Here is a 9,484-nt window from a genome sequence, read left to right as displayed (position 1 = left end):
CTGAGAAATTGTAGGAAATGCTGCTGAAGCAAAAGGATCGTAACTCGGGTGCTGGCCCGAAGTACCTTCCCCTAGACGGGGTGTAGGGATGTCCTGTAAGAAAACAATTGGCAAATCAGTGCGGTGGACATCAGACTCTACAGGAGGGAGAGGAGCAACATCAGCGGGTGCGGGTGGAGGAATAAATGGCTCAACAACTGGAAGATCAACAGGTGCGGGTATTGGGTCTGGAATAAGAGGTGCAATATCAGGTAATCCAAACGGAACATGGTCATGGTCAGGAATCGGCTCAGGGTCAACAGGTGCAACATCAGGCTGATCAAAATGAATAGGGTTTGGCTCGGGGACATGCTCAGGATCGTGTGGAGGCGTGGGGTCACGAGCAGGAGATGGTGCAGCAGACATATTGGTGTCATCATCAGAATCGGTAGCATAGAGCTGCAATCTGGCCGCCCGTAAAGCTGAAGAAGTTATAGACTCAAATGAGTCTGAAACCGAATGTAGACTGGAATCAGAAGATATCTCAATGACAGGAACAGCAGGAGGTGGGACAGCTATGTAACACCCCAAAACTCAAATTATCTAGTTGTTAATATGTTATCACGTTTAAAAGAATGAGATGTAATAATTAGGTTATCAAACCAAGTTAAATGCTTGGTTTAAACAAATAAGAATAGGAATTGGGTAAAATATGAACAATGGCCAACATGAGGGGTTGATATGGACAAAAGGAAAAGATAAAATATAAACAAAAAAAAATAACCCTTAAACCACACACCTGGGCGTGTGTTCGATCAGAAGAAGAGAAAGAAAGGGGTCAAACCCTAGAACACCAAAATCTATCAAATTGAAAGGGGAATTGAAGCCTAGTTGAATGCATGAACTAAGAATGATGATCATCTAAGCATACCCAACATCAAGTAAGTCGAAATTTGCAATTTTGTGATGTTTGATTTTGTGGGTCTAGTATAATTCGGGTATGTAATGCAAAAAATTGGTATGAATAATGGTTGCTATGGTTGTCAAAACATCAAGAGATGTTAAATTTTGAATATGAGCATGGATTAGGCAAAACCCACTTGCATGTCAAGGAATGGCTAGAAATTTTGAGATTCTACATGTTAATTTGGTTGTTGTTGATGAACTTGTTATGAATAATTGATGTTACAACCATATGTTCATAGTTAGGATAAATATTGTTATGAACTTGATTTATTGTTAATAAGTTATGTGAAGAATTAGTAGGAATCACGCTTTAAAAGCTTGTACATAATGTTTTACAAATGCGAAACCCGCCAAGTGTTCGATGAAATGCCTAAGAGAACAAATTTGTGAAATTGTATGAAAGTTGTGGGTAAATATGTATAAAAAGTGTTCATGGTGTAGTCGTTAGAAAAATAATATGTTAAGTGTGCTTAAGGTGGAGTCCATATGAGAATTCGGATCGAATGTATGGTTTGGTAAAAATTATGCATTAGGGACTTGTACCCTGTGCTTAAATGGTGTGATGCTCACCATGTATTTGATGCACTTGATTTATGGTAGTTAAAAGTGAATGTGTATGAATGTGAAACGAATAGCTTATTGGTAAGTAATAATGTTGGAATTATGTCGTGTACGTATGTATGATAATAAATTTGATTAAGTAAATGTTGAACAATGTGGTTGTCAGTTCATGTCTTATGCGTGATAAAGTTTGACTATTAAAAGTCTATGTAGCTAAGGGTTGGAAATGGATGTGATATGAATGAACACGCATACTAACTATGATATGGGTATAATGACTTGAAAGGATAGGAAACCCCAAATTGGCATGGACTCAAGTATGGAAGGCTAACAGATCAAGAGGAAATGAGGAAGCTATGCACAAACTTGGATGCACGAGGTAAGTGATTCCGTAATCACTTCTTAGTATGTTTAAGTAATGTAGCGTTTTAATTAATTAATTAAACATGATGTCTAAAGTCAAATGTGGATTAGGATGTATGAAATTAGTGGATTTCATTAAGTAGACCAATGGGTCAAATTAAGGTCTTATGATTATGTTGAAATGTTGCATAAGATACGGCTACGGTACTATAACTGGTTAATGAGTAGAATTGCTTGTAAGTACGTGATCCGGGAATCAGAAATGCGGTTTAATGGTCAACATAATCAGAGGTGAGTTTGGTTTAATAGATAAACCATTATGTAAGTGGAGGTTTTAGTAACGAAGTTTGATTCGTAGACTTAAATGAAATGAATGAGTTTAACGAATACCGGGTATTGGGTGTGTAAACCCCAAGTACGAAACTCCGGATAAAGTAAAAGTATTATGATTATAATGTTCATGTATGTTTTGGGATAAAACAAATGAGTGGTTTGATGAAAACATGAACGGGTCGAATAATTAGAAAATGACTATTAAGTCGAAAGCGCGTAAGTTAAGAATTTCCTTAAACCGAAAGTGGGATATCAAGTCCATATGATAGAGGGTTAAATTATGATCACGTAGGAAAAAGAATCGGGTAAAACGGATCAAAAATGAGAGAGTGTTATGTCCGTTTCGGTAAGAATTAATGGCTGGGAAAAGTGCAGAGCTGACACGGCCGGGTGGTGAGTTGACACGGCCGGGTGAAGGTTCTGTCAAAAATATTATTTATGTGATTTATGCATCGTAGGCTTCGGTATATTATCCGTGGACTACGGTGGGCCTCCCAAACATGATTTCGAGTGTTTCCTTGACGATTATAAGTTGTAAACCCAAGTCTAAGCCTCATGTAATTTATATAAGAGTATGATAGATGTATGTAATGAAGTTGGACATGTATTACATGTAAATGGTATACAAGAATGCGTACGGAACACGTAGGTATGAATACATGATTGTAGGTATGATTGAATGTATATTAGGTATGTAGATATGTATGATTGTAAGTATGTATGTGTGCAAGTATGTGCGAATGCATGATTTGGATGCATTTAAGAATTAACGTTACTAACAATGCCCTTGAGTTTGGGAGTAATGCAGGAATGAGAATGTCGGATTCTTATGAAGTTGAAGCCGAACTCGGATCAAGAGACTTAGAGAGAATAGTCGAATGAATAGAAGCTATATTGTCGAACATTATACGAAAGTTAATTGTGTGAGAATATTGTTGTATGAGGTTGTCAATGACTAATGATTAAGTTGTATGTGATGTTCACAGGTACCATACGGATTTCTTCTTCTACTAACAAAGATAAGCGGACGAAGATCGAGTCAAGAGCAAGGATTGTACGGGAAGGATCGGTCACATAGTTTAACAAATGTAGGTCCGAAGTATTAATATATGGAACGTGGTAAATACTTTTTAATGAGTGTATGACATTTGGTATTCGAACTTTCCTGTAAGTACTATGTCTATTAAAGAACGAAATTTTGGGTTCATATTTTCTGCTGTGTTGTATTTTTAAGTTATTACAAGTTAGTCTTACAGGGAATTGTTCATAATACGAACGGGTCATGCCTGATTTTTGTTAAATTATAGTATGATAATATCACATTTAGGAAGGTGAAACCTTGGGCGTTTCAAGTTGGTATCAGAGCCATGGTTTGAGTGAAATCAAGTAGAAGGAGGTAAATACTTGAACTCAAACTGGTGTGCTCTCGTGACCAAGAACCCGTACAATCCAAGACTCGATCAAGGCCTAAAGGCAAAAGCGAATGTAAGTATGTATGAGATTATGTATTTGAAGGAGACTAATAGTATGTTATGTGAAGGGTAAGCGCAATGGTTTGGAAGGGAGAATCCGTGAATGCGGTCTAGGACCGGCATCAAGGCATGTAATAGTACAAATTGATCCCAGGTAATTAAATTTAATATGTGGGTAATTGTAATGTTAAAACCTAGGAAGTAAAGGAAAATTTTAAATGAAATATATTAGTAGAATGGTAATGAAGTTTTGAAAATGTTACACGTGCCGAAACCAAATTCTTCGGACATAAGGTGGCGATCACACGAAGACACGAAACTAGTATGTGGATTGTGTACCTGGCCAGTACACAAGAAACATACGACGTTCGTGAGACCGTGATAATTGTTACAGGTATGTCCGTAGAATTAGGTAATAGGTGGACGTGAGGGTGAAGAGAAATGTAAGACTTTCACGAATGAAAGTATAAATGATACGTTAGAATCCGCAAGATGGATTCAAGGAATGAAAGGTATGAATGGAATGTTTGAATCCGTAAAACGGATTCAAGGAAATGAAATGTAGAAATGATACGTCTGCATCCGTGAGACGGATTCATCACATGTAAGAAACAAAAATGTGAATGATATGTTTGAAACCGTGAGACGGATTCAAAACGTGAAAGTAATGAAAAGTGTAAATGATAGGTTAGAATCCTTGAGATGGATTCGAAATATGGAAGGAAATGAATGTTAGAATGAAAAGTTTGAGATTGTAAATAGGTATGAATCAAATAAGTAAGAAGGATTGATAAGAATGAAAGGTTTGAGTTTGTAATTAAGGACGAACTAAGCAAGTAAATATTTTATGAAACGGGTATGATTCAAGCTATGCTTTTAAACTTATGTGTATATGTATACGTACTTATGCAAACGCGTTGTATGCAAGAATGATTTAAAGGACAAATGAGTTATGCGGATCAAATGGTAATTGCCATTTGAACCCTGTATTTAATGATTGAAATGGTTAGGTTATATAATGATAGGTGAACGTAATGTACGGACATGTAATGTCACAAACTGGAAGGAGATAGTCAAAGTGAGGTATGAATAACGAGTCAATGGATTGGACTCGCGTCAGGTATATATAAAGGTTAGGCTTTTAATGGGAGCTTATAGCTCGAAATAAGAGAGGGATGTGACAAGTTGGGTAATTGGTAAATATAGGACATAATGTAATTGTAAATGGACTTCCGAAAAGTCAAACTGCAAAAGTTGACAAATGAGCTAAAGATCTATGAAGGAATGGTTATGTATTAACCCGTCATGAACGGGTCAAACAATGAAAGAGATATGTTATAAAGTGGTCATGTATTGACCTGTTATGAACGGGTCGAATGCACTAATGTTCTAAAAGGAATCAAGAAAGAATTAACATGCAATTAAAGTGGTGTAAAGAACATCACGTCTGAATGAACTACGTAAAACCCTAATCTTATGATGAGAATGGCAGGAATCAGGATGTGATAAATCTAGCAAGGTCAATGAAAGAATGCTCATGAGCGAAAGCTCATTACATGGATGAATGAGGTCAATCCGGAAGATGGTACGAGTGGTAATGAAGAGGACCAGTTCGATCTTACATGCCTAAGCACTGCGCCAAAGTAGTAAGTTTAGCAAATTATTAATATCTGAATGTAAAAATTATAGCTATGGTTGAAAAGTATTTTCTGAACAAAAATTATGGTGCACAGAATGTGTTATGAAAAGGAAGGCTTGGCTTTTAGAGGTTGATTAAGATTAAGTTTTAGTTCTGGCTTATGTAGTAAGCAGTGTGAATGAGTAAGGAGGTAGAAATAAAATTCCAGGAATAAGAGAAACTAATGCTAACAGTGAAATGTATTAGCAAGATCATATGAAATTCAAATTGTTGTAATGTAAATTATGGTATTAGACTCTTTAGGTCTTTACTAGTCAGCACACACTAGTTTAAGTACAATCATGTAATGAGTTGAAAGTTTAAGAAGAAATTAATAAAAAAATGGAATTGTAAAGTAGGTGTAGCTGACGGTTATGAACGGGTCAATGTGACGAAGAAAGCATAATAAAAGGGGTATGTATTGGCCCGTTATAGACGGGTCAATTAAGACGAGCATGATGGATTGTGATAATGGTCGAAACTTTGACCCGTTATGAACGGGTCAGATGGACGATATTTTTGATATTAAAGGAACGATATATACAATTTAGGTAGATTGAATTATGGAAAGAATGAGAAAAGGGATTTCTAGAAATGATGCTTTTAAAGTTATGACTATACTAATGGTAAGCCGATTTTGATGAAGCAGGTTTCGGGGACGGAACCTCCTTTAAGGGGGGTAGACTTGTAACACCCCAAAACTCGAATTATCTAGTAGTTAATATGTTATCACGTTTAAAAGAAGGACATGTAATAACTAGGTTATCAAACCAAGTTAAATGCTTGGTTTAAACAAATAAGAATAGGAATTGGGTAAATTATGAACAATGGCAAACATGAGGGGTTGATATGGACAAAAGGAAAAGATAAAATATAAACAAAAAAAAAATAACCCTTAAACCACACACCCGGGCGTGTGTTCGATCAGAAGAAGAGAAAGAAAGGGGTCAAACCCTAGAACACCAAAATCTATCAAATTGAAAGGGGAATTGAAGCCTAGTTGAATGCATGAACTAAGAATGATGATCATCTAAGCATACCCAACATCAAGTAAGTCGAAATTTGCAATTTTGTGATGTTTGATTTTGTGGGTCTAGTATAATTCGGGTATGTAATGCAAAAAATTGGTATGAATAATGGTTGCTATGGTTGTCAAAACATCAAGAGATGTTAAATTTTGAATATGAGCATGGATTAGGCAAAACCCACTTGCATGTCAAGGAATGGCTAGAAATTTTGAGATTCTACATGTTAATTTGGTTGTTGTTGATGAACTTGTTATGAATAATTGATGTTACAACCATATGTTCGTAGTTAGGATGAAATATTGTTATGAACTTGATTTATTGTTAATAAGTTATGTGAAGAATTAGTAGGAATCACGCTTTAAAAGCTTGTACATAATGTTTTACAAATGCGAAACCCGCCAAGTGTTCGATGAAATGCCTAAGAGAACAAATTTGTGAAATTGTATGAAAGTTGTGGGTAAATATGTATAAAAAGTGTTCATGGTGTAGTTGTTAGCAAAATAATATGTTAAGTGTGCTTAAGGTGGAGTCCATATGAGAATTCGGATCGAATGTATGGTTTGGTAAAAATTATGCATTAGGGACTTGTACCCTGTGCTTAAATGATGAGATGCTCACCATGTATTTGATGCAATTGATTTATGGTAGTTAAAAGTGAATGTGTATGAATGTGAAACGAATAGCTTATTGGTAAGTAATAATGTTGGAATTATGTCATGTACGTATGTATGATAATAAATTTGATTAAGTAAATGTTGAACAATGTGGTTGTCAGTTCATGTCTTATGCGTGATAAAGTTTGACTATTAAAAGTCTATGTAGCAAAGGGTTGGAAATGGATGTGATATGAATGAACACGCATACTAACTATGATATGGGTTTAATGACTTGAAAGGATAGGAAACCCCAAATTGGCATGGACTCAAGTATGGAAGGCTAACAGATCAAGAGGAAATGAGGAAGCTATGCACAAACTTGGATGCACGAGGTAAGTGATTCCGTAATCACTTCTTAGTATGTTTAAGTAATGTAGCGTTTTAATTAATTAATTAAACATGATGTCTAAAGTCAAATGTGGATTAGGATGTATGAAATTAGTGGATTTCATTAAGTAGACCAATGGGTCAAATTAAGGTCTTATGATTATGTTGAAATGTTGCATAAGATATGGCTACGGTACTATAACTGGTTAATGGGTAGAATTGCTTGTAAGTACGTGATCCGGGAATCGGAGATGCGGTTTAATGGTCAACATAATCAGAGGTGAGTTTGGTTTAATAGATAAACCATTATATAAGTGGAGGTTTTAGTAACGAAGTTTGATTCGTAGACTTAAATGAAATGAATGAGTTTAACGAATACCGGGTATTGGATGTGTAAACCCCAAGTACGAAACTCCGGATAAAGTAAAAGTATTATGATTATAATGTTCATGTATGTTTTGGGATAAAACAAATGAGTGGTTTGATGAAAACATGAACGGGTCGAATAATTAGAAAATGACTATTAAGTCGAAAGCGCGTAAGTTAAGAATTTCCTTTAACCGAAAGTGGGATATCAAGTCCATATCATAGAGGGTTAAATTACGATCACGTAGGAAAAAGAATTGGGTAAAACGGATAAAAAATGAGAGAGTTATGTCCGTTTCGGTAAGAATTAATGGCTGGGAAAAGTGCAGAGCTGACACGGCCGGGTGGTGAGTTGACACGGCCGGGTGAAGGTTCTGTCAAAAATATTATTTATGTGATTTATGCATCGTAGGCTTCGGTATATTATCCGTGGACTACGGTGGGCCTCCTAAACATGATTTCGAGTGTTCCCTTGACGATTATAAGTTGTAAACCCAAGTCTAAGCCTCATGTAATTTATATAAGAGTATGATAGATGTATGTAATGAAGTTGGACATGTATTACATGTAAATGGTATACAAGAATGCGTACGGAACACGTAGGTATGAATACATGATTGTAGGTATGATTGAATGTATATTAGGTATGTAGATGTGTATGATTGTAAGTATGTATGTGTGCAAGTATGTGCGAATGCATGATTTGGATGCATTTGAGAATTAACGTTACTAACAATGCCCTTGAGATTGGGATGTAATGCAGGAATGAGAATGTTGGATTCTTATGAAGTTGAAGCCGAACTCGGATCAAGAGACTTAGAGAGAATAGTCGAATGAATCGAAGCTATATTGTCGAACATTATACGAAAGTTAATTGTGTGAGAATATTGTTGTATGAGGTTGTCAATGACTAATGATTAAGTTGTATGTGATGTTCACAGGTACCATACGGATTTCTTCTTCTACTACCAAAGATGAGCGGACGAAGATCGAGTCAAGAGCAAGGATTGTACGGGAAGGATCGGTCACATAGTTTAACAAATGTAGGTCCGAAGTATTAATATAATGGAACGTGGTAAATACTTTTTAATGAGTGTATGACATTTGGTATTTGAACTTTCCTGTAAGTACTATGTCTATTAAAGAACGAAATTTTGGGTTCATATTTTCCGCTGTGTTGTATTTTTAAGTTATTACAAGTTAGTCTTACAGGGAATTGTTCATAATACGAACGGGTCATGCCTGATTTTTGTTAAATTATAGTATGATAATATCACATTTAGGAAGGTGAAACCTTGGGCGTTTCAAGCTACAACATCCTCATCTATCTCCCCATCGCCCTGGGCGTCAACTAGGGGACCGTCTACAAACAAATCGACATCATCATCGAACAAGCCATCGAAAGGCCAATCCTCGGGAGGAATGACCACAAAAGGAAGAGGATCGAGGATCGGAGCCACGATGTGCTCACCATCGGGGTGACCAATGATGAGGTGATCGTGAACTGGAGCAGGGATGTCCAAAGGATCCTCGTCAGGGAAACCATCAGCAATAGGTAAATCATCGCCAAAGTCTGGTAGCGCGAACGACTGGAAGTCATCCTCGTCCTCGGACAGCATGTCAGGATCACTCTCAGTATCCGACGTATATATCTCTGGCGCGGGCATAACCTCGTCGTCCGAAACGACTGCCATCGGGTCGTGGACATCGGACAACCCACTCTCTGAGGATGACATGTGTGCCTGTAACATAATA

The 9,484-nt window shown here is 36.5% G+C and overlaps 2 long non-coding RNA genes across 2 annotated transcripts; both read left to right on the top strand.

Moving 5' to 3' along the window:
• Positions 1-784: 784 nt before the first annotated feature.
• LOC110871452 lies at positions 785-3,411 on the top strand. The gene is made up of 3 exons (XR_002553747.2): positions 785-920; positions 1,793-1,885; positions 3,189-3,411. It is a non-coding gene; the product is annotated as an uncharacterized LOC110871452 (long non-coding RNA).
• Positions 3,412-6,263: 2,852 nt separating this feature from the next.
• On the top strand, positions 6,264-8,697 carry LOC110871450. The gene is made up of 3 exons (XR_002553746.2): positions 6,264-6,402; positions 7,276-7,368; positions 8,671-8,697. It is a non-coding gene; the product is annotated as an uncharacterized LOC110871450 (long non-coding RNA).
• The last annotated feature ends 787 nt before the right edge of the window (positions 8,698-9,484 follow it).

Source organism: Helianthus annuus, chromosome 8 (assembly GCF_002127325.2).
Source record: "Helianthus annuus cultivar XRQ/B chromosome 8, HanXRQr2.0-SUNRISE, whole genome shotgun sequence".
NCBI lineage: Eukaryota > Viridiplantae > Streptophyta > Magnoliopsida > Asterales > Asteraceae > Helianthus > Helianthus annuus.
This window is presented reverse-complemented; position numbering and strand designations above follow the sequence as displayed.